Consider the following 24,397-nt stretch of genomic DNA (forward strand, 5'->3'; position numbering starts at 1 on the left):
GGGAGGTGTCGCCGTGGGATCTGGGAAGCGGGTGAGGTGGGGCCCGAGGCCGCAGAGCCCACGTGAACCCGGGGGGAACCGCAGCCCGAGCGGCCGAGTTGTCCGGAGGAGGAAGGATGCGCGGGATTCCCTCCCGGCGCTTTGGGGGCGGGGTGGGCTGGGGGTTGGCCACTTTCACTAGCCGGGCTCTGACGCCGTCCTTGGGAGGAAACACCCCTGCGGTTTCCGAAACCCATGCTGGAGAGGCGGGCGGGGGGTGTGTTGCTGCCGGCCATGAGGAGAGATTGGGGGGTATGAGGTGGGTCGACCTTGGTTTTTGTTCTGGCCGCGATCGGAGGCGATGGGCCTGGGATGAATCCTGTTTGTTTGGGGTTGGGAGTTGAAGGTTTACTTTTCCATAGGTATATTTTAATTATGCACCGGTAATGGAATGGGTAATTCCGAGCAACTCGAGCGGGGTAGGAATGATCCAGCCCGTTTCACAGATGGGGAACCCGAGGCCCAGAAACATTGAGCTGGTTTGTCCAGGCTGGCTTTGGAAAAAGTGCTCTAAGCTATTGTGTATTTTGTTGTTTAGTCGCTAAGACGTATCCGACTCTGCGACCCCATGGACTGTAGCCCATCAGGCTCCTCTGTCCACGGGATTCTCCAGGCAAGAACACTGGAGTGGGGTGCCATTTCCTCCATCTCTCCTGTCTCCTGATTGGCGAGCGGGATTCTTTACCACTGAGTCAGCTAGGAATCGCAGAGAGAATCATAGCTTCTCTTCTTCTTTGCCATGATTTGGGGGCAAGTTAATGTGTCCAAACAGCAGTTCTCTCCACCTGTAAAATGGGAATAACCACCACCTTAGAGAGTTGTTAACATACTATGCAGAAACTCTTCGTAGGAAACCTGGAATGTTATAAAGGCTCAATAAGTGTCAGCTGAGAGGGAATAGGCCTTGTGAAATTGATTGTAGCGGAATAAGATGACAAGCAGCTGACACTGAGTCTTTATAACATTCCAGGTTTCCTACGAAGAGTTTCTGCATAGTATCTCCAAAACTGTTAACAACTCTCTAAGGTGGTAGTTACTCCCATTTTATAGTTGGAGAGAATTGCTGTTTGGACACATTAACTTGCCCCCAGATGACTGCAAGTAAGAGGGGAAGCTGTGATCAGACCCGCCTGTTTGAAAATCTAGAGCTCTCTTATCCAAGCGTTATATTATACTGCCTCTCTTTGGTGGCTGGCTGAATAGTTGTCACAGTGGAGTTTTGTTTGAGTGGCCAGGAGAGCAGTCATTTGATGATAACCTTTTCTGGTTCCCCAGGTTTGTTTCAGGAGTTGAGGGGTGCTGCTGAGTTGCTCCTAAAACTGTGTATTAGAAGGTTATTACTGGGAATAAGTGTGGCGACGCGGGAGTGTACTGTATAGACTGTTCTTTTGTGTTCTGGAGTGTTCTTATGCAGTTCTTAACACTTAGGCATGAGTAAGGCTTCTTCAGTCACTGGCATTTTCCTTTTAGTCTTTTCCTAGTTAGTTCTTTTTCTGTAAAAAGAGTTAGTTCTGTAGTAAGATGGCGGTGTTGGGTGTAGGGCTGGATGTACGGAGATGTACATTGGATGTACGGGGTTGGGGTGACAAGTCACCTAGTGTCCCTGGGTCTCAGTTACTGGGCTTGTGAGCTGTGTGCACTGGATGATTTAATGTTATCCTTCTTGAAGGAAGGATGGATGGGGAAAATCAATCCCTGCTTGGTTTGGGGCGTCAGAGCCCCAAAAAGTCCCAACGCTTTTCTCATTGCTTGTGTGCTCTTCTGCTGTCCTGTTTAACAATTCCTTATTTAGTTAATTGCTCACTTAGAGCCTTTAATTCCTATTCTGTGTCAGACAGCATGTAAGGTATGCATGTAAGGGAATGCAGCAGAGAACAGAATTGATGCCATTTTTGCCTTTAGGGAGGAAAGAATATGAAACAGGTCATCATATGAATAATAGATAATTACAAATTATGATATGTATAATGAAGGAAAAGTAACATGTGAATGAGTATTATATAGACTGTTGTGATTTAGATGGAAATCTAGTCTAGGGAGGGGTTTTTTTTTTAAATGGTGGGTGACAAGTGCTTGGGTGACTAGACTGGGTACTATTAAAAAACTTTTAAATTTGGGCATGATTTTAGATTTATAGAGAAGTTGCAGATATGGGAATATTCCTATATACCATAACCCAGCTCCCCTGCTCTAATATTAGCATGTCACATAACCTTGGTTCATGTGTCAAAACAAAAGATTAATATTGATACTATACTCTTAACTAAATTATAAACTATGTTCAGATATCACCAATTTTTCCATATGTGCCCTTTTTTCTGTTCCGGGATTGAGTCCATGATACCAGCTGGCATTTTGCGTTCATGTTATTTTAGTCTCCTCTGGTATTAAATACTAATTTAAAAATTTCCCTTTTATGATTTACTTTTTTTTTTTATGATTTACTTTTAATAATTTGTAATAGTAAGTGGTATAGAACACTAAGAAAGTAAATATATGGATATGTAAAATAAACTACTATATATCAACCCTTTTAGTGGTTCCAATTTTGTTTAAATTAGGATTGCCCAGTATCAGTATGTAGAAAATTTCTTTCTAAGCCAATCATCAGTTGACAGGCACTTGGGTTGCTTCCATGTCTTGGCTATTGTAAATAGTGCCGCTGTTCATTTTGAATTACAGTTTTCATCTTTTCTGGAGTGGAATTGCTGGGTCTCATGGTAGTTCTATTTTTAGTCTTTTAAAGTACCTCCTTACTGTTTCTCTAGTGGCTGCACCAAATTACATTCCCACCAACAGAGTAGTAGGGTTCTTTTTCTCCTTTAGTATTTATTATTTGTAGACTTTTTGATGGTAGCCATGCTCACAGGTGTGAGCCTCATCACTACTTCATTGTGGTTTTGACTTTTCGTTTCTCTGATAATGATGTCGAACATCTTTTCATGTGTGTGTTGGCCATCTGTATGTCTTTTTTTCTGAGAAATGTCCATTTAGGTCTTCTGCCCATTTTAATTTTTTTTGATAGAGTTATGTGAGCTGTTTGTATATTTTGAATATTAACCCTTTGTTGCATCATTTGTAAATACTTCTCTCATAGGTTGTCTTTTCATTTTGCTTATTGTTCCTTTTGCTGTGCAAAGGCTTTTAAGTCTCATTTGTCAATTAAAAGATGCCTGCTCCTTGGAAGAAAAGCTGTGACAAACCTAGACAGCATATTAAAAAGCAGAGACATTACTTTGCCGACAAAGGGTCTGTCTAGTCAGAGCTGTGGTTTTTCCAGTAGTCATGTATGGATGTGAGAGTTGGACTATAGAGAAAGCCGAGGGGAGGGAGGTGGGAGGGGGGTTCAGGATGGGGAACACGTGTACACCTGTGGCGGATTCATGTTGATATATGGCAAAACCAATACAATATTGTAAAGTAATTAGCCTTCAATTAAAATAAATAAATTTATATTAAAAAAATAAAAATAATAAAATATTAAAAAAAAAAAAAGGCTGAGCACCGAAGAATTGATGCTTTTTAACTGTGGTGTTGGAGAAGGCTCTTGAGAGTCCCTTAGACTGGCAGGGAGATTAAACCAGTCAATTCTAAAGGAAATCAACCATGATTATTCATTGGAAGGACTGATGCTGAGGCTGAAGCTCCAATACTTTGGCCACCTGGTGGGAAGAACTGACTCATTAGAAAAGACTCTGATGCTGGGAAAGATCGAAGGAGGAAGGAGAAGGGGATGACAGAGAATGAGATGCCTGGATGGCATCACTGACTCAACTGATATGAGTTTGAGCAAACTCTGGGAGATGGTAAAGGACAGGGAAGCCTGGAGTGCTGCAGTCTCTGGGATCGCAGAGTCAGACATGACTGAGAGACCGAACTGAACTGTATTTTTATTTCCTTTGCCTTGGGAGACTGATCTAAGAAAATACTGCTATGATTTATGCAAAGAGTGTTGTGCCTGTGTTCTTTTCTAGGAGTTTTATGGTGTCATGTCTTATATTGTGTTGCTTAGTCATGTCCATTTCTTTGCCACCCCATGGACTGTAGCTCGCCAGGCTTCTCTGTCCATGGGATTTTCCAGGCAAGAATACTGGAGTGGGTTGCCATTTCCTCCTCCAGGGAATCTTCCCAGCCCAGGGATCGAACCCACATTGCTTACCTCACCTTTGTTGGCAGATGGATTCTTTACCACTAGCGCTGCCTGGGAAGCCCTGTCTTATGTTAGATCTTTAAACAATTTGGAGTTTATTTTTGTATATGTTTGCAGGAATGTTCCAACTTGTTGTTTTACCTGTAGCTGTCCAGCATTCCCAGCACCACATACTGTAGAGCCTGTCTTTTCTTCTGGGCAGATTTTTAAATTGATTTGGTGAGATACTACTAGATGACAATCTTGCATTCTGGTGCTGTAGTTAAATGTACATATAGCCAAGAGTTAGGGAACTTTTTTGAGCAACAGTACTTTTTTAATCTCAGTGTCTGTTCCTCAGAATGTCACTCCAGCTCACATTGCAAGATGTGAAAAAGAGAGGGACTTTTTTTCAAGAAGTCATTCTGCCTGCTTTTTGAGTACTTACAGCTTAAATATTCCTGTAATATTTAAACTTTCCCCGTTCAAATGAGCAGTTGGGAAGCAAGAAATTTTATATGAGTTTTGGACATCAGGCTGGGATTTGGATGTTTTCAGGAAAGCTAGGCCAAAAAAAGATGACAGTTTTTTCTAACTTTAGGTAAGTAGCATTATATTTATCAAAAGTACCTGATGTAGTTTATCCTTTACAGAGTGACTTAAAATTCTAATCTCTTAGGAGTCAAATGATGACATGGTTTGGGAAATACAAGCCATTAAATGTGTGACTCTTTCAGTTGAATGTGTATTAAACCAGTACAAATGATGCATTGCAGTACCCTTACTGAATTCCATTTGCAGAGTACTGTGCTAGATGTATAATGTGGAATAAATAAAAAGATGAACTTGTAAAGTCCTTGCTTTCAAGGAGATTTCAACTTAATGAATACTAATACTCAGATTTAATTTTTTTCCCCTTTTTAAGCTAACATGAAAGTGCTTTCATGTTAGCTTATTTGATTTTTACAGCCTTATATCATTAGCAGAAATACTGAGAAAAGGGAGATTTAGAGGCAAAATTGCCAGATGTGGTAATTAATAGTAGTAAATGGATTGGCAGAAGGGGAAGCTGAATGATGACTAGTGTACCATTTTGGTGCCATCAGTGGAGAGATGATGGGTGAGATTGCCTGTGGAGAGACTAGAAAGAGAAGTGGAGGAGGCTGAGTTTGCCCAGGAGATGGACACAGTGGCCAGTCACGTGAGAGGGACAGCCTGAAGCAGGTGTCCCTGCTGCCGTGGAGAAGCACTCACCACGGTGGAATGCTCCTGTGAGAAAACTGGAGCACCGTCTGTTGGATTTAGCAACTCGTCTGTTGGATTTAGCAACTCGGAAGTCACGGCTGACCTTGGCAGGAGATACTGATACGATGGTCAGGATGGGGTGGGGAGCAGAAGTAAGGGGAAGATAGGGAAAATGGCAATTGCAAGAATAGGAAACTGCTCCGAAGAGTGTTGAATGGTAGCACGATATATACCTGTGGCTGATTCATGTTGATATTTGGCAGAAAACAAGAAAATTCTGTAAAGCAATTATCCTTCAATTGAAAAAATAGATAAGCTTAAAAAAAACATGCTGATGGGAAAGTGTCTGAATGGGGGGAGGTTGAGTATAGATCAGGAAGCTGTTATTTGTTCATGCAAAATGGAGCCTTGAGCAATTTCCAGAAAATTGCCAAGAACTGTTAAATTCCTAAAAATCAGTCTCTTTTCACTGACATGACAGTCTTTTTAGAAAATCTCACTACACAGCATTGTGTAAAGCTGATTTAACATGTGACTTAGTCTTGATTTTATTCACCTTAATATAGTATATACTTTCATCTGACTTTTGATCATAGTTTTTCTTTTATAAAGAAGGAGACATTATAAACATTAAATCCTGTGATTTCTTCAGTGTGCTATTTTTAGTTTCATAATAAACGTTTTCAGACTGCTTCTGTTTTCCTGACATTTTAAGTGCCTAAATTCTTTTCGTTTAAAACTGTAACTTCTATTTTTACTGAAATATATTTACTTATGTTTCACGTTTCCCATGTTGAGGAATAAAGAATTGTCAGATGATTCAGCGGGTTTAACTGGTCTGATAATTTTTATTTGGAGCTGAAGATACCAAAATAACCAATGTTTTGGATAAACTGGCTAACTATAGTTATCTACTTGTTTGTGAAGGTATTATGAGGATATGTAGGGGGCATTGATTTATTTATATATATTTCTTTTTTAAAATTTGTTTTTAATTGGAGGATGATTGCTTTACAATATTGTGTTGGTTTCTGCCATACAACAGCTTGAATCAGCCATAAGTGTATATGTATGCCCTCCCTCTCGAGCCTCCCTCCCACCCCCACATCCCACTGCTCCAGGTTGTCACAGAGCACCTTGTAGCCCTGTTGAGCTCCCTGTGTCATACAGCAGCTTCCCGCTAGTCGTCTGCTTTGCATATGGCAGTGTATGTGTTTCAGTGCTAGGCTTTCAGTTCATCCCACTATCTTCTTCCTCGGCTGTGTCCACCAGTCTGCATCTCTTGTTCCTGTCCTGCAAATAGGTTCGTCAGTACTGTTTTTCTAGATTCCATATATATACATTAGTATACTACAATTATTTTTCACTTTCTGACTTACTTCACTCTGTATAACAGACTCCAGGTTCATCCACCTTAGTTCAACTGACTAAATTTGTTCCTTTTTATGACTGAGTAACTTTCCATTGTATATATGTACCACAGCATCTTTATCCCATTCATCTGTCAGTAGACATCTAGGTTACTTCCGTGTCCTGGCTATTGTAAATAGTGCTGCAATGAACATTGGGAATACATGTGTCTTTTTGAATTGTGGTTTTCTCAGGGTATATGCCCAGTAGTGGGATTGCTGGGTCATATTGTAGTTTTAGTCCTAGTGTTTTTTTTTTTTTTTTTAAGGAATCTACTCAAATTTGTGCATATCTTGCAAGACACTGGGAATTTGAAAATGACTAAGGATCGTCCCTGCTCTAAAAGAGCTCAGGATTCATGAAAGGAAATGTATGAACATTATATGTATAAGGGAAGAAGGTATACGAGCATATGTGTTACTGGGCAATATAGCTCATACAGACAGAACAGGGCAGGAAAAAGGGGAGACTTGACAGGGGAGGTCTTGTTTTTTTTTTCTCTCCTTCAGAAGTAGTTTTTTGGCAGGAAGTGACAAGGTATTGTGAGTCCAGCACGTGAGCAAATCCGTCAAGCATACGTTACTTAAAGGGGACTGCTGCTGCTGCTAAGTTGCTTCAGTTGTGTCCGACTGTCTGTAACCCCACAGATGGCAGCCCACCAGGCTCCCCCGTCCCTGGGATTCTCCAGGCAAGAACACTGGAGTGGGTTGCCATTTCCTTCTCCAATGCATGAAAGTGAAAAGTGAAAGTGAAGTTGCTCAGTTGTGTCCGACTCTTAGCGACCCCACGGACTGCAGCCCACCAGGCTCCTCCGTCCATGGGATTTTCCAGGCAAGAGTACTGGAGGGGGGTGCCATTGCCTTCTCCAAAGGGACTAGGAAATACTAATTCCTTAAGAATGAGAGTGTTCAAGCTGTCTGAAGATACATAAAAGATATGGTTAATGTGAAGTGAGCAATACAGAGGTTATAGCGATAGTGAAGTCTCTCAGTTGTGTCCGACTCTTTGCGACCCCATGGACAGTAGCCAACCAGGCTCCTCCGTCCTTGGGATTTTCCAGGCAAGAATACTGGAGTGGGTTGCCATTTTCTTCTGCAGGAGAGAGGTCCTATTGACCAGGGTCTCCAGGAAAAGATCAGCTGAGCAAATGAGACATAGATTGGATTTGAAAAAAACAGTTGGGTTTAAGGTAGAGGTACTCTAATGGGGACGTCCAGGGCAATTGGGGAAGAGCAGGATTGACAAATCAATTGAGGCATCCTCTGTTCTGGGGGACTAGAGAAGCTGTGAGCCTAAGTCACATCCCTGGGGAGAAACAAAAACACCGGAGCCTTGGAGGATAAAGACTATTAAGACCTTGCCTAAGACTCATTTATTGATTCCTTCAGCTCACCAAGTACAGTTGGCCCTTGAACAACATGGGTTTGAACTGTGCGGGTCCACTTACTTGTGGATTCCCCACCTCCCCACAATGCAATGTATACTACAGTACTACACCATCCAAGGTTGGTTGAATCCCTGGGTGTGGAACCATGAGTATGGAGGGCTGACTATAAAATTATATAGTAATTATAAAACCTTGTGTTGTTGAAGGGTCAGCTGTAATTGTCAAAAGAATGTTAGCAAGGGATGGGAATAGGAAGGGAGACTGGGCAGCCAGTAAGTGAAGAGAACCCTGTGAACTCTGCATTTCAGGTCTGGCCGGAGTTGTTTCTAACACTGCTGTTTGTGGGTGTCGCGCTGCCCATACCAATTAGCCTTTGAGGAGCTGTTTCCTCCTCTGTAAAGCTTTCTTTCTCAGCGCTCTTGTGAGCTGCTTCTCCATCAGTGGTTTTTTGCTTTTATTCTCTTTCCATCTCTTCCTTTTACTTGGCTCAAGACTTTTTCTGTTTCTGCCTTATTTCTTTTTTCAGCTTCTTTGAAACTTTATCAGTTAACGTTTTGTGTTTCCCCCTGTGTTTATGTGTTTGCTACTTGTAATTTACTAGGGCATTTTCATGTGTTTTATTAAATACTGGGCTTCACTTGTGACTCAGCTGATAAAGAATCCGCCTGGGTTTGATCCCTGGGTTGGGAAGATCCCCTGGAGAAGGGAAAGGCTACCCACTCTAGTATTTTGGCCTGGAGAATTCCATGGACTCTATAGTCTGTGGGGTCTCAGAGTCAGACATGACTGAGTGTCTTTCACTTTCACTAATTAAATACTAATTACTCAGATATGCAGTTGACACCACCCTTATGACAGAAAGTGAAGAGGAACTAAAAAGCCTCTTGAGGAAAGTGAAAGAGGAGAGTGAAAAGTTGGCTTAAAGCTCAACATTCAGAAAACTAAGATCATGGCATCTGGTCCCATCACTTCATGGCAAATAGATGGGGAAACAGTGTCAGACTTTAATTTTTTGGGCTCCAAAATAACTGCAGATGGTTGCAGCCATGAAATTAAAAGACGCTTACTCCTTGGAAGGAAAGTTATGACCAACCTAGATAGCATATTGAAAAGCAGAGACATTACTTTGCCAACAAAGGTCCGTCTAGTCAAGGCTATGGTTTTTCCAGTGGTCATGTATGGATGTGAGAGTTGGACTGTGAAGAAAGCTGAGTGCCGAAGAATTGATACTTTTGAACTGTGGTGTTGGAGAAGACTCTTGAGAGTCCCTTGGACTGCAAGGAGATCCAACCAGTCCATCCTAAAGGAGATCAGTCCTGGGTGTTCATTGGAAGGAATGATGTTGAAGCTGAAACTCCAATATTTTGGCCACCTCATGCGAAGAGTTGACTCATTGGAAAAGACTGATGCTGGGAGGGATTGGGGGCAGGAGGAGAAGGGGACGACAGAGAATGAGATGGCTGGATGGCGTCATCGACTCGATGCACATGAGTTTAAACTCTGGGAGTTGGTGATGGACAGGGAAGCCTGGCATGCTGCGATTCATGGGGTCACAAAGAGTCGGATGCGACTGAGCAACTGAACTGAACACATCTGCATAAATCTTTTTATAAATATGTATATTTTATTGAAGTATAGTTGATTTACAGTATTTCAGGGGTACAGCAATATGGTTCAGTCATACTTTTTGAATATTATTTTCTAAATTGGTTTTGTTAACATAGAACAGTTCGTTTTTTTCTGCATTGCTGTTTCTGGGTTATAAAATATTCATTATCATTTTGGCCAGAATTATGAAAAGTTGCTACTTCAATCAGCGAAATTTCTTATTTTCACTTTCATCATGGTTGTTGAAGTGATCCTCATTCTGGTCCTTGACTTTGGCTGTTTTTTTTTTTCTTTTTAACCATACCATTAACTGTCAGAAATCTTCTTGTTCTCTTTGAAAACTGACTTGATCCCTAAAGTTGTTGCCTCTTGTTTGGGAGAAGGTTGGGGTAATTGAGTTCCTTCTAAAATGAAGTAGGGAGTTTGTTTTAGTTACATAGAAAACTAGAATGAACCTGAGTGGATTAATCTTAGAACTGTACTGGGCATTTTTACAGAAAGAGAATTCACCTTCACTGCAGTTACACCAGGAGTCATTTTCCTTTTGTGCTCTAACTGCCACACTGCTAGTGTGTTAGAGCCCGAGAACCGGTGTTCATCGTTGACTCTGAAACTGGGCCTGCCTTCTAGGCTGCTGCCTGTGTACTCTCCAGCATAGTGCCTGGGTAGTGCGCTTCTTAGAGATTAAAAATGTTTAGTTTGTATAACGCTCTTTTGAGGTGTAAAAAGATGTTGTCTCCAGGAGCATCTTGAGGTGGAAGGGTTGTGAGAGGTAGTGGCTGGTTGGGAGTGAGGTGAGAGTTCAGAGAAGGAGCTCAAATATAAGGAATGAGATTGTCGTGGCAGAGAGGAGGGACGGTGGGCATCCAGGTTGGGAAATACTATGGAAGTTCCTTGCAAAACTGGGGCTACAACTACCATGTAATTCAGCAGTTCATCTGAAGAAAATGTTCCATATTAATTCAGAAAGTGTACGCATCCCCTTGCTCATTGCAACACTGTTGGTCCCCGCTTTTAGCACAGAACTCCTAAGACTGTTGGAATTTCCTGACTGCTCAGAATCTTATTCAAAAAAGCTCCTTTGGCTCACACCTGAGTTTAATGAAGTGACTTAGGACCCAGTCCCTAGAGTACCTCAGGACAGGGCTGGTCACCAGAAAGACCCAGGGATTAGAGGGCTTGAACTTTCAACCCTTCTCACTGAGGATTTGAACCCATCTCCCCGGCTCTTGCAAGGAGCGAGGGGACTGGAGACTGAGCTCTGTAAAAACTCTTGAAAAGGGGATATTCAGCAACCTTCCGGGTTGGTGAACATTTCTGTCCAGGTGCACCCCTGGAGGGAGTTTGGAAGCTGTGTGGTCCACTCCCCCACCCTGCTCCTTTGCCCTGTGCATCTCTTCCATTTGTCTGTTTCCGAGTTGTAGCCTTTATAATAAACTGATAAACGTAAGAGTGTTCCTGAGTTCTGTGAGCCATCCTAGCAAATTATTTTTTTGTTGTTACTTTTTCAAATTTATTTTTAATTGGAGGCTAACAAATTATTGAATCTGAGGAGGAGTTTGTGGAAATCCTGATTTATAGCTGGCTGGAGACTTGTAAGTACCAACTGGGGAACAGTCTTGTGGGACTGACCTCTCTTATGAAATAGATTATAAAACTTAGACCAATTCTGGCTTAAAAATTATCTCTCAAACTTTTATCCAAGGAGTATATGCACACAATGGCTAAGGCTCTGCTCCCAGTGCAGGGGGCCCAGATTTGATCTCTGGCTGGAGTGCAAGATCCCGCATGCTGCAATTAAGGGTCCACATGCTGTAACCAAGACCCATTGCAGCCAAATAAATATATAAATAAACATTAAATAAAAATTTCCACAAAACTTGGGAGGTGTTGTGCATGGTGTTGCAGTGTTGTGGAGCCATCTGCTGCCAGTGGGATTCTTACTCCTTTATTGGAAGGATGACTGTATACCCTCGGTTGTCTGGAACGCCGTCAAATTCATCTTATAATAGTACATGCTTTTACTCTCCAAAGTATCCTTCTTTGCTGATTAATGATAGAATTACCTGATTTGTAAGTGATTTGGTGGTGGTTTTTTGGAAGCTTTCTTACACCTGGCGGTCTGAGAATTCACAGGGCTGTGTCTGGAGTTCAGGTTCACACTCCCCCCCCAGCCCCACATTCATCTGCTCAGTACTTAGCAGGCCCTTTCAGTTTGAAGACTAGGGTTCATCAACTGTGGGATAGGTTATTGCAGAATGCTTCAGTAATTTCTGCCTCTTCATTCTCTTTGTTCTTTCTTCGTAGAACTTTTAGTGGAACTTGGCCTTTGGGATTAATTTGACACCTGATTAAAAAAAAACTTTTTAACCTACTGTTGTCTACCTCATTGCTTTTGCTTTCCTTTCTGGAAAAATATTCCCAGCTTCATTTTCTAATATACCTGTTGGCTGAGCTTTTTCTGTCTTCTGTATGCCATCGTATTCTTGTTTCATGCACACGATGGTCTCTCTTATCCCTTTGAGAAAATTACATACACATATTTAAAGTGTTTCCTGTGTTTTCCTACCTCCGTTTCATCCCTCTGCCCCTTTTTTGTCTTCATCTCTTTCATTGTGATTTTCTGCCCCTCAAGTACCTGGTGATTTACAGCTTTATCTTCTGTTCGGATGTTTGGTTCTGATATATCTTCGTGTTTCTAGTTTTTTCCCATTAACAAATTCTTAACATTGGGGTTAGATTTAACATTGTGAGGCAGATTATGATTATGCTATTCTGCTGCATAAAAATCTGAATGGCTCTTCAGAGACCTGAATAATGTCTAAATCACTTAGCATCTAGCATGGCACACAGGGCAGTGGAGTGAGGTGCAGTGTTTGCTTCTTAGAACTGCTGTCATGCCACAATTTGGTGGCTTAAAACAACAGGAATTTATTCTCTAATAGAGGCCAAAAGTTTGAGTCAGCGTTACTGGGCCGAAATTAAGGTGTTGTCAGGCCTGGGCGCCCCCCAGAGGCTCTGAGAGATGAACGAAGCTTGTCACTCTTCAGCGCCTGTGGCACCCCTCCAGGCTTCCAGGCCAGCGCCTTCATATCTCTGCTTTATCTTAGCTTTGCTTTCACAGTGCCTGTCAAATCTACTGCCTCTGTCTCTCTCAAGGACACTTGATGCCATTTGAGGCCCAGGAGTGTCTCATCTCAAATGCCTTACTTTAATAACACCGGCAAAGACCCTTTTTCCAAGTAAGGTAATGTTCACCGCTTCCGGGGATTAGGACCCGATACCTCTGAGGTGGTTAATCCGCTTACGGCAGATACTTTTCTTAAATGGCCCTTTTGTTGAATACCTCTGCCTTTGAAGATACCATTACTGCCGGCAGTTTCTTCCAGTTCAGTCCAATCCCTCAGTTGTGTCCGACTCTTTGTGACCCCATGGACTGCAGCACGCCAGCCTTCCCTTGCGTCACCAACTCCCAGAATTTACTCAAACTCATGTCCATCAAGTTGGTGATGCCATTCAACCATCTCATCTTTTGTTGTCTCCTTCTCCTCCTGCCCTCAATCTTTCCCAGCATCAGGCTCTTTTCAAATGAGTCAGCTGTTCGGATCAGGTGGCCAAAGTATCGGAGTTTCAGCTTCAACAGCAGTCCTTCCAATGAACACCCAGGACTGATCTCCTTTAGGATGGACTGGTTGGATCTCCTTGCAGTCCAAGGGACTCTCAAGAGTCTTCTCCAACATCACAGTTCAAAAGTATCAATTCTTCGGCACTCAGCTTTCTTTATAGTGCAATTCTCACATCCACACACAACTACTGGAAAAACCATAGCCTTAACTAGACGGACCTTTGTTGGCAAAGTAATGTCTTTGCTTCTTAATATGCTTTCTAGGTTGGTCATAACTTTTTTTCCAAGGAGTAAGTGTCTAATTTCATGACTGCAGTCTACATATAAGTTAAATAAGCAGGGTGACAATGTACAGCCTTGACGTACTCCTTTTCCTGTTTGGAACTAGTCTGTTTGTTCCATGTCCAGTTCTAAACTCTTGCTTCCTGACTTGCATACAGATTTCTCAAGAGGCAGGTAGGTGGTCTGATATTCCAATCTCTTTCAGAATTTTCCACAGTTTATTGTGATCCACATAGTCAAAGGCTTTGGCGTAGTCAATAAAGCAGAAGTAGATGTTTTTCTGGGACTCTCTTGCTTTTTCGATGATCCAGTGGATGTTGGCAATTTGATCTCTGGTTCCTCTGCCTTGGGGCTTCCTGCGTAGCTCAGTCGGTAAAGCATCTGCCTGCAGTGGGGGAGACCTGCGTTCAGTTCCTGGGTTGGAAAGATTGCCTGGAGAAGGAAATGGCAACCCACTCCAGTATTCTTGCTTGGAGAATCCCAAGGACAGAGGAGCCTGGTGGGCTACAGTTTGTGGGATCGTAAGAGTTGGACACGACTTACCGGTGTCTTTCTTTTCTTTTCCTCTGCCTTTTCTAAAACCAGCTTGAACATCTGGAAGTTCACAGTTCACATATTGCTGAAGCCTGACTTGGAGAATTTTGAGCATTACTTTACTAGTGTGTGAGATGAGTGCAATTGTGTGGTAGCTTGAGCATTCTTTGGCATTGCCTTTCTTTGGGATTGGAATGAAAACTGACCTTTTCCAGTCCTGTGGCCACTGCTGAGTTTTCCAAATTTCCTGTTATATTGAGTGCAGCACTTTCACAGCATCATCTTTTAGGATTTGAAATAGCTCAGCTGGAATTTCATCACCTCCACTAGCTTTGTTCATAGTGATGCTTTCTAAGGCCCACTTGACTTCACATTCCAGGATGTCTGGCTCTAGGTGAGTAATCACACCATCATGATTATCTGGGTCGTGAAGATCTTTTTTGTACAAAAATGTATGGGTCAATAAATCTTTGTTTAGGAGATTCAGCATTTATTGAGGGTCAGTTCAATTCTAGGACTTGTCATGTTAGAGTAATTAACAAAGCAAGGTAAAGTTAGTATACACCAGTGTCAAAGCTTCTCCAGGGCAAATTTCTCAGAAGGAATTTGCTAAGTCATAGGAATTTACGTTTTTAGCTTTTGCTGTCAGATTGCTCTCCATAGTGGCTACACTATATATAATAATGTATATTATTGTAATATATAATAATGCCAAGAGCTGCCTTGTTTCCTGTATCCTCACCAATACTTGTGGTGTTTTTCGTTTAAAAAAAAAAAATCTGATGGGGAAAATTATACTGTGTTAATTTGTATTTCCTTGATGACCAGTGATGTTGACCATGTTTTTCATAGTTAATAGACATTTGGATTTTTTCCTGTGACTATACATAGCCCATTTTCTAGTGAGTTGCCTTTTATTTATAGAAATATACAAATATGGGTATAAATTGTTCATAGTGTTATTGCTGTCCTTATTTATATATGAGGAAACTTGCAAAGAAATAAGTTAAATTGATAAGATCCCTCCCATCCCTATGGACCGATGGATAGTTGAATGAATAAATGAATGAACATGTCTAGAATCATAGCTAATAAAAAACAGAGCAGGCATTTTAGACTGAGATTTGTCTAATTTTAAGGCCTGTCCCTTTTAAAGTATATCTGGCTGTCTTGTAGGGAATGAGGAATTTAATAGTGAGGCAGTGGTGTGCTGAATTTTGATTCAAAATATTTAATTATTTCCTCTATTTAACTGTTAGATGTACTTCTGGCTTTGAGTTTAGGCTGATGTTTGTTCATGTATTTTTTTTTAATGACTAAAGACAGCTAACCTATCTGCTTTAAAAGTGACTAAGAAAACATTGAGATAGTATTAATAAATTACTATATACACAGTGAAATACTATTATATATCTAATTCTTCTTGACCATCGTAACAATGAATGAAAACCTCAATATACTTTATAAAAAGTTTTGGATATATCTTTTTTTAATAGACTTTATTTTGAAGAGTAATTTCAAGTTCACAACAAAATTGAGCAGAAGGTAGAGAGATTTCCCATGTATCCTCTGTCCTCCCATATTGCACAGCCACCCCCATACTCATCGTCCTGCACTAGAGTGGTACATTTATTACAGCCAGTGAACCTATACTGGTGCATCACTATCAGTTTACGTTAGAGATCACTCTTGGTGTGCTTTCTATGGATTTGGACAAGTATGTAAGTCATTTATCTACCAGTATAGTATGGGTGAAGTCCAGGAGTTGGTGATGCACAGGGAGGCCTGGCGTGTTGCAGTTCATGGGGTTGCAGAGAGTCGGACACGACTGAGCAACTGAACTGAACTGATAGTATCATACAGAGTAGTTCCACTGTCTGAAATCCTCTCTGCTCTGCCTGTTCATCCCTCCTTCATCCTTAACCTTTGGCAACCTTCTGCTGTCTCAATAGGCCCAGTCTGTCTCAAGAGCTTTGCCTTCTCCAGAATGTCATATAGTTGGAGTCATATAGTATGTAACCTTTTAGATTGACTTCTTTCACTCAGTAATCCACATTTGAGTTTCCTCCATCATTTCTTGGCTTAATGACTCATTTCTTTTTAGTGCTGAATAATATTCCATTGCCTAGATGTAGCAGTTGTACATTTACTTGCTGAAGGACATTTTGGTTACTTTGAAGTTTTGGTATTTACAAAGGCTGCCATAAACAGTTGTGCAGCTGTTTTTTGTCTAGGCATACGTTTTTAAGCTCTTAAGTAAATATCAAGATCATTTGCCAGATCATATGATAGAGTATGTTGAGTTTTGTAAGAAACTGCCAAACGGTCATTCAAAGTGACTCTTATCATTTTGCATCCCCACCAGTGTTGAATGCGAGTTCCTGTTGATCTGCATTCTTGTAGCATTCAGTGATGTTAGTATTTTGGATTATATAATATGTTTTTTTTTGGTAAAAGTATACATGATAAATGTTATTTGCTAGTATAATAGAAGATGATTCCAGAAAAGCTCAGCAGAAATTTTTCTGTGAGGTTTGGAGGTAGAAATATCTCCAGGAAAAGGTTGATTTTTGGCTTTCAGATTAACTAGATGAGGAGTAGTAATGGTTGCCTTCATGTGTTTGTTTTAACAGGTACTGAAACAAAGGCACATATCTTGAAGGCACTAGCACCTCCTACCATTGTCAACTGAAAATGTTTAATTTTTTCAATACAAAATTTCTACTAGGTGTAAAGTGTATTAAGTTAAAACCAAATGTGGGTAAATTATCAGAAAGAAATATTTTCTTTCTATTTTGTGATTGTAGAATTATGAAAACTATGAGACAGTAGCTTTTCTATTAATTTTAATTCCATATGAGCCCCATTGGAACATTGAGCCATGTTGTTCAGCAGTACTGTTTAACCTGCCTTTCCTCAAGTTGAATTTCATTAAGTATCTCGGCAAGATTTTGAAGTTCAGTTCAGTTCAGTTCAGTTGCTCAGTCGTGTCCGACTCTATGCGACCCCATGAATCGCAGCACGCCAGGCCTCCCTGTCCATCACAAACTCCCGGAGTTCACTCAGACTCCCATCCATCAAGTCAGTGATGCCATCCAGCCATCTCATCCTCTGGCGTCCCCTTCTCCTTCTGCCCCCAATCCCTCCCAGCATTAGAGTCTTTTCCAGTGAGTCAGCTCTTCGCATGAGGTGGCCAAAGTACTGGAGTTTCAGCTTTAGCATAATTCCTTCCAAAGAAATCCCAGGGCTGATCTCCTTCAGAATGGACTGGTTGGATCTGCTTGCAGTCCAAGGGACTCTCAAGAGTCTTCTCCAACACCACAGTTCAAAAGCATCAATTCTTCGGCGCTCAGCCTTCTTCACAGTCCAACTCTCACATCCATACATGAACACAGGAAAAACCATAGCCTTGACTAGACAAACCTTTGTTGGCAAAGTAATGTCTCTGCTTTTCAATATGCTATCTAGGTTGGTCATAACTTTCCTTCCAAGGAGAAAGAGTCTTTTAATTTCATGGCTGCAGTCACCATCTGTAGTGATTTTGGAGCCCAGAAAAATAAAGTCTGACACTGTTTCCACTGTTTCCCCATCTATTTCCCATGAAGTGATAGGACCAGATGCCATGATCTTCGTTTTCTGAATGTTGAGCTCTGAGCCAACTTTTTCACTCTCCACTTTCACTTTCATCAAGAGGCTTTTGAGTTCCTCTTCACTTTCTGCCATAAGGGTGGTGTCATCTGCATATCTGAGGTGATTGATATTTCTCCCGGCAATCTTGATTCCAGCTTCTGTTTCTTCCAGTCCAGCGTTTCTCATGATGTACTCTGCATATAAGTTAAATAAGCAGGGTGACAATATACAGCCTTGACGTACTCTTTTTCCTATTTGGAACCAGCCTGCTGTTCCATGTGCAGTTCTAACTGTTGCTTCCTGACCTGCATACAGATTTCTCAAGAGGCAGGTCAGGTGGTCTGGTATTCCCATCTCTTTCAGAATTTTCCACAGTTTATTGTGATCCACACAGTCAAAGGCTTTGGTATAATCAATCAAGCAGAAATAGATGTTTTTCTGGAACTCTCTTGCTTTTTCCATGATCCAGCGGATATTGGCAATTTGATCTCTGGTTCCTCAGCCTTTTCTAAAACCAGCTTGAACATCAGGAAGTTCAGGGTTCACGTATTGCTGAAGCCTGGCTTGGAGAATTTTGAGCATTACTTTACTAGCATGTGAGATGAGTGCAATTGTGCGGTAGTTTGAGCATTCTTTGGCATTGCCTTTCTTTGGGATTGGAATGAAAACTGATCTTTAGCACTATTTAGACAGTAGTAACATTTCAACAAGTGCTGGTCCTTTTATTTTATGCTTGTTTAAAAGTTTTAACTGGACATTTTAACAGAAATTGTAGGTTGAAGGCTAGGAAAATGGTTATCTATCTATCTGTATACATTAATCTAGGAGTACATCAAGGCTGTATATTGTCACCCTGCTTATTTAACTTATATGCAGAGTACATCATGAGAAACACTGGGCTGGAAGAAGCACAAGTTTGAATCGCCTGGAGAAATATCAGTCACCTCAGATATGCAGATGACACCACCCTTATGGCAGAAAGTGAAGAGGAACTCAAAAGCCTCTTGATAAAAGTGAAAGTGGAGAGTGAAAAAGTTGGTTTAAAGCTCAGCATTCAGAAAACTAAGATCATGGCATCTGGTCCCATCCCTTCATGGGAACTAGATGGGGAAACAGTGTCAGACTTTATTTTTGGGGGCTCCAAGATCACTGCAGATGGTGACTGCAGCCATGAAATTAAAAGAGGTTTACTTCTTGGAAGAAAAGTTATGACCAACCTAGATAGCATATTGAAAAGCAGAGACATTACTTTGCCAACAAAGGTCCGCCTAGTCAAGGCTATGGTTTTTCCTGTGTTCATGTATGGATGTGAGAGTTGGACTGTGAAGAAAGCTGGGCACCAAAGAATTGATGCTTTTGAACTGTGGTGTTGGAGAAGACTCCCAAGAATCCCTTGGACTGCCAGGAGATCCAACCAGTCCATTCTAAAGGAGATCAACCCTGGGTGTTCTTTGGAAGGAATCTATAGCAAGAGCTGCCTGTTAAATAGTTGTTATGGAGTAAAATATAGCATAGTTTTATTCTTTCCTTGCTGTGACTTCTGAAGTAAGTTAGAGTTTGTGAAGTTTTGGGGCAGAAATTTAAAGATCAAGTGTCTGGAAGTTTTTAGCATTTTGAGAAATGAAAATAAAATTGGATAGAACTGTTATAAGGAAGAGTCTAGTTTGGTTAGATGCTTTGAGGCTATAAAAACAATAAACATTTTATTTATTAGAATCATGCTTATTGACATTTAGCTTCTATTTCAGAAGATCAGTTCAGAATCTTTGTTCACATCTGTTGTGTTTACTGATTTTACATTTTCTATTGATTTTTAAGAAATTACACAAATAGTGTTCATTATTAAAAACTATACACAGTATGAAAGTGAAAAGTGAAGTTGCTCAGTCATGTCTGACTCTTTGGGACCCCATTGGACTGTAGCCTGCCAGGTTCTTCCATCCATGGGATTTTCCAGGCAAGAGTACTGGAGTGGGTTGTCATTTCCTTCTCCAGGGGATCTTCCCGACCCAGGGGTCGAACCTGGGTCTCCCACATTGCAGGCAGATGCTTTACTGTGTGAGCCACCAGGGAAGCCCCTCTACACGGTGTAAGAGTGTTTGCAGGGAAACTTCTTGATTCTTTTTTTTTTTTTAGTTGTACAGTTGCTTTACAATGTTTTAGTTTCTGCCGTACAGCAGAGTGAATCAGCTATGCGTGTACATACATCCACTCTTTATTGGATTTCCATCCCATTTACCCTGTACCCTGATTCTTTTGCTCGAGTTACCCCTTACCAATCTGGACTGTGTCTTCCAAACTTCTTAACATGCATGTCCAGGAGTGCTGTCCTTTAATGAAGCAAGTGTGATGGAGAAAGGACTATACCTTGCCCATTGGTGTGCCTTCACTTTACTTTAGACAGTTCTTTGCCTACATGTTCTTAAGCAATATACTTGGCTAAATGAGGACTGCTTAGAAGTGACCAAATATATTAGAGCATAGTATTTTCTCTGTAAATTTCTTTCAGCAACAATAAAAAAGAAATTCTTTGGAAATCCCAAATTTTAAATTTGTAGCTATGAATAGATCAATGGAATTCAGATTTATATTGACATTGCCGAGTTAATTTACTGTGTATTGAATAATAGGTATTAAATAGTAAAGCACTCATATAAATGACTACAGTTAGTATGGCCTTTGTTGAGAGTCAGCCAGATCGGGATACAGAAAGAAGTGATTTGGGAATTTTAGTTCATCTCCTTAGGGTAGAGGAGAAACAAGTGCTATGGCAAAGTGACAGAGGTAACTGTCTCATAAGTTTGCCTAGATTTGATCAGGTACCCAAAAAGGGAAAAGGAAATCCATTGTTCACATAGGTTAATTGTTCAGTCGCTCAGTTGTGTCCTACTCTTTTCGACCCCAAGGACTGCAGGACGCGTCTTCCCTGTCCATCACCAACTCCTGGAGCTTGCTCAAACTCGTGTCCATCGAGTCGGTAATGCTATCCAACCATCTCATCTTGTGTCGTCCCCTTCTCCTGCCTTCAATCTTTCCCAGCATCAGGGTCTTTTCCAGTGAGTCAGTTCTTTGCATTAGGTGGCCAAAGTATTGGAGCTTCAGTTTCAGCATCAGTCCTTCCAATGAATGTTCAGGACTGATTTCCTTTAGGATGGACTGTTTGGATCTCCTTGCAGTCCAAGGGACTGTCAAGCGTCTTCTCCAACACCACAGTTCAAAAGCATCAATTCTTTGGTGCTCAGCTTTCTTTATAGTCCAACTCTCACATCCATACATGACTACTGGAAAAACCATAGCTTTGACTAGACGGACCTTTGTTGGCAAAGTCATGTCTCTGCTTTTTAATATGCCTTCTAGGTTGGTCATAGCTTTTCCTCCAAGGAGCAAGTGTCTTTTAATTTCATGGCTGCAGTCACCATCTGCAGTGATTTTGGAGCCCCCAAAAACAAAGTCTCTCACTGTTTCCATTATTTCCCCATCTATTTGCCGTGAAATGATGGGGCCAGATGCCATGATCTTAGTTTTCTGAATGTTGAGTTTTAAGCCAACTTTTTCACTCTCCTCTTTTACTTTCCTCAAGAGGCTCTTTAGTTCTTCTTCTTTATCTGCCTTAAGGGTGGTGTCATCTTCATATCTGAGGTTATTGATATTTCTCCTGGCAATCTTGATTCCAGCTTGTTTTTCATCCATCCTGGCATTTCACATGATATACTCTGCATATAAGTTAAATAAGCATTTATTTAACTTATGACAATATACAGCCTTGACGTACTCCTTTCCTGATTTGGAACCAGTCTTAATTGTATTATGACTGTAATTAACCAGGTTAATTGTATTGTGAAGTAAATAGAATTTCATAGACGATTTGAGAAACCCAGTGTCTTGAATTCTAAAACTTAGAATTCTACCTCTTCACATTTGGGAGCTACTCATATTCAGAAGTTCTAAGAGTTAAGAAACAGATTTTGATTAGAATTTTATTTTAATGCTAGTTATTAGTAGTATTATTAGTTAACATTAATATTAGTTATTAGTAGTCCCCCTAAAAATGACATGTAGAATTTAAACGAAAACATTAACAAATAGAATTGTATGTGAATACATTTAGATTCATTATCATTGCTACTCAATAGTATTTTAAATCTATGTTACAGATTCACAGCAAGTTGATGACTTTCTTGATGTTCAGTTATATTGATTAAAAAGGAAATTCTATCCACGATTCTAGTGATTCATACTTAAAATATTTTATAGAGTAGCGAAGTTTTGATGGCCTTCACTTGATCCAGTATTCTACATTTGGATGGTGTGTATAGTTGTGCAGCAGAGAGGAATTATTCAGAATTTTATTTTTGTATGTGAAGGTGATTAGAAGTTTGGAAGGAGATGGGACAATGTCAAGGTTGCTGCTCCCTTGACTTCACATGAAAAGATTTCTTAGAGTTAGGCCAAATACTTCTCATAGCTATCGAAGGTAGATTCTTTTTTCTTACACCTTCTACTTTTAAAACACAAACTAGTTTTTGAACATTTATGAAAAAGCTGCAGAGGGCAGGAAAAACTGGGCACATCGAAGAATGGAAGAGAGGAGCAGGAAGACAACTCTTTGTCTTAGTAGCTTTTAATTTTGAAACCTGTTCAGATTAGTGGTAAAATAATTGAGTTTATGAAAAGAAGAAAGCATTTTATGGAATGGGACTGGAGTGGGATCCAGAGACTGGGCTTCAGTAGTTCTTTGTCATAAAATCCAAGGATATGTAAATCTTTGCATGGAATATTAGATATGCAAAAAAATACTAGTATATGTATTTTCTTAAACATAAATTTGTAATCATCTAACTAAAGCTCATGGAAAGAAATTCCCAAAATTGACTAGCTGGCTAAGGTGGCTGAATGGACTGGTGCCAATTCCAAATACAAGATGTGTTAAGCATAGTTATTTTCCATTATTATTTTATAAGGGACTCAAGGATATATATGTGATTTCAGCCTCTTCTAACTTTTGAATCTTTATTGTGTGCTTAGTTGCTCAGTTGTGTCCAACTCTTTGCGGTACCATGGACTGTAGCTAGCCAGGCTCCTCTGTCCATGGGGATTCTCCAGGCAAGAATACTGGAGTGGGTTGCCATGGCCTCTTCCAGGGTATCTTCCCAACCCAGAGATTGAACCCAGGTCTCCCACATTGCAGGCAGATTCTTTACCGTCTGAGTCACCAGGGAAGCCCTGAGCCACCAGGGAATCTTTATTAAATCAGTAATAATAGCGCTGGGAATTGTGTACTTATTATGAGGCAAGTGTTATATTCTTCACATGCATTAGGTGTTTATGTGATACAGATATTTCTCTCCCCATTTTACAGGTGAGGAAACGAAGGTTAGGTAATTTATCTCAGGTGACATTTAGTATGAATGTTCTGAATGTTCATTGAATGTTCATCGGAAGGGCTGATGCTGAAGCTGAAACTCCCAATACTTTGGCCACCTCATGCGAAGAGCTGACTCATTGGAAAAGACCTGATGCTGGGAAAGATTGAAGGCAGGAGGAGAAGGGGACGACAGAGGAGGAGATCATTGGATGGCATCACCGACTCAATGGACATGAGTTTGAGTAAACTCTGGGAGTTGGTGATAGACAGGAGGCCTGGCATGGTGCCGTCCATGGGGTCGCAAAGAGTCGGCCATGACTGAGCAACTGAACTGACTGGACTGACTGACTGACTGACATTTAGTAAGCGGTTGAGCTAAGTGTCAAGCCTAGTCTTTCTGGCTCTATAGCCTAAGCTCTCAGTAAGAGTACAGTTGAATTGACTTTAGTACCTTCAGAATCAGAGGGAAGAAGAAATTATCAAGGTAAAACAAAATATTAATGTTGGTACCCACAGTTTTATATATATATAAACAAATTTAAAATGCTACTAAAACTTACATTGTGTTTTATAATTTATGTAGAGTGCTTTCACCTACTTTCCTGTTTTTCTCTCAAGGGAGTTTTGTGAGGTATTTATTATCACCCCAGTTTTACAGTGAATCTGAAGCTTGGGGATGCTGATTGACCTGAAGCTTGGGGATGCTGATTGACTTATCCCATGTTACACAGCAGGTGAATGAGGGGCCATCATCAAACCTAGAGCATAGCTGTAGTTCTGAAAGGAACAGGTCTAATGAACAGTTTTTATGTGCAATCAAACAGTGTTGCAGGTAGTAGGACCTTTAGTGGATCTTATAAAAAGTGTGTAAATGAAGCAAATACCTGTCTGCTTTGAAACTCCGCATGAAAAAGAAATTTGTACCAAAACCAGCTATACTAATAACTAGCATTTATCATGCCTTTGCATTTTTCCAGAGTCCCTTATTACCTGTTCTGTGTTTAGTCACTCAGGTCATGTCCAACTGTTTACAACCCCATGGACTGTAGCCCGCTAGGCTCTTCTGTCAATGGGGATTCTCTAGGCAAGAATACTGGAGTGGGTTGCCGTGCCCTCCTGCAGGGAATCTTCCCAACCTAGGGA

At 40.8% G+C, this 24,397-nt stretch overlaps 1 protein-coding gene across 1 annotated transcript in view; it reads left to right on the plus strand.

The window, feature by feature from the left end:
• Positions 1-24,397, plus strand: part of ACSL3 (acyl-CoA synthetase long chain family member 3) — a 74,840-nt gene that overhangs the window by 414 nt on the left and 50,029 nt on the right. The gene's annotated exons all lie outside the window — the stretch shown is intronic.

Source organism: Bubalus kerabau, chromosome 3 (genome assembly GCF_029407905.1).
Source record: "Bubalus kerabau isolate K-KA32 ecotype Philippines breed swamp buffalo chromosome 3, PCC_UOA_SB_1v2, whole genome shotgun sequence".
Classification (NCBI taxonomy): Eukaryota; Metazoa; Chordata; class Mammalia; order Artiodactyla; family Bovidae; genus Bubalus; species Bubalus kerabau.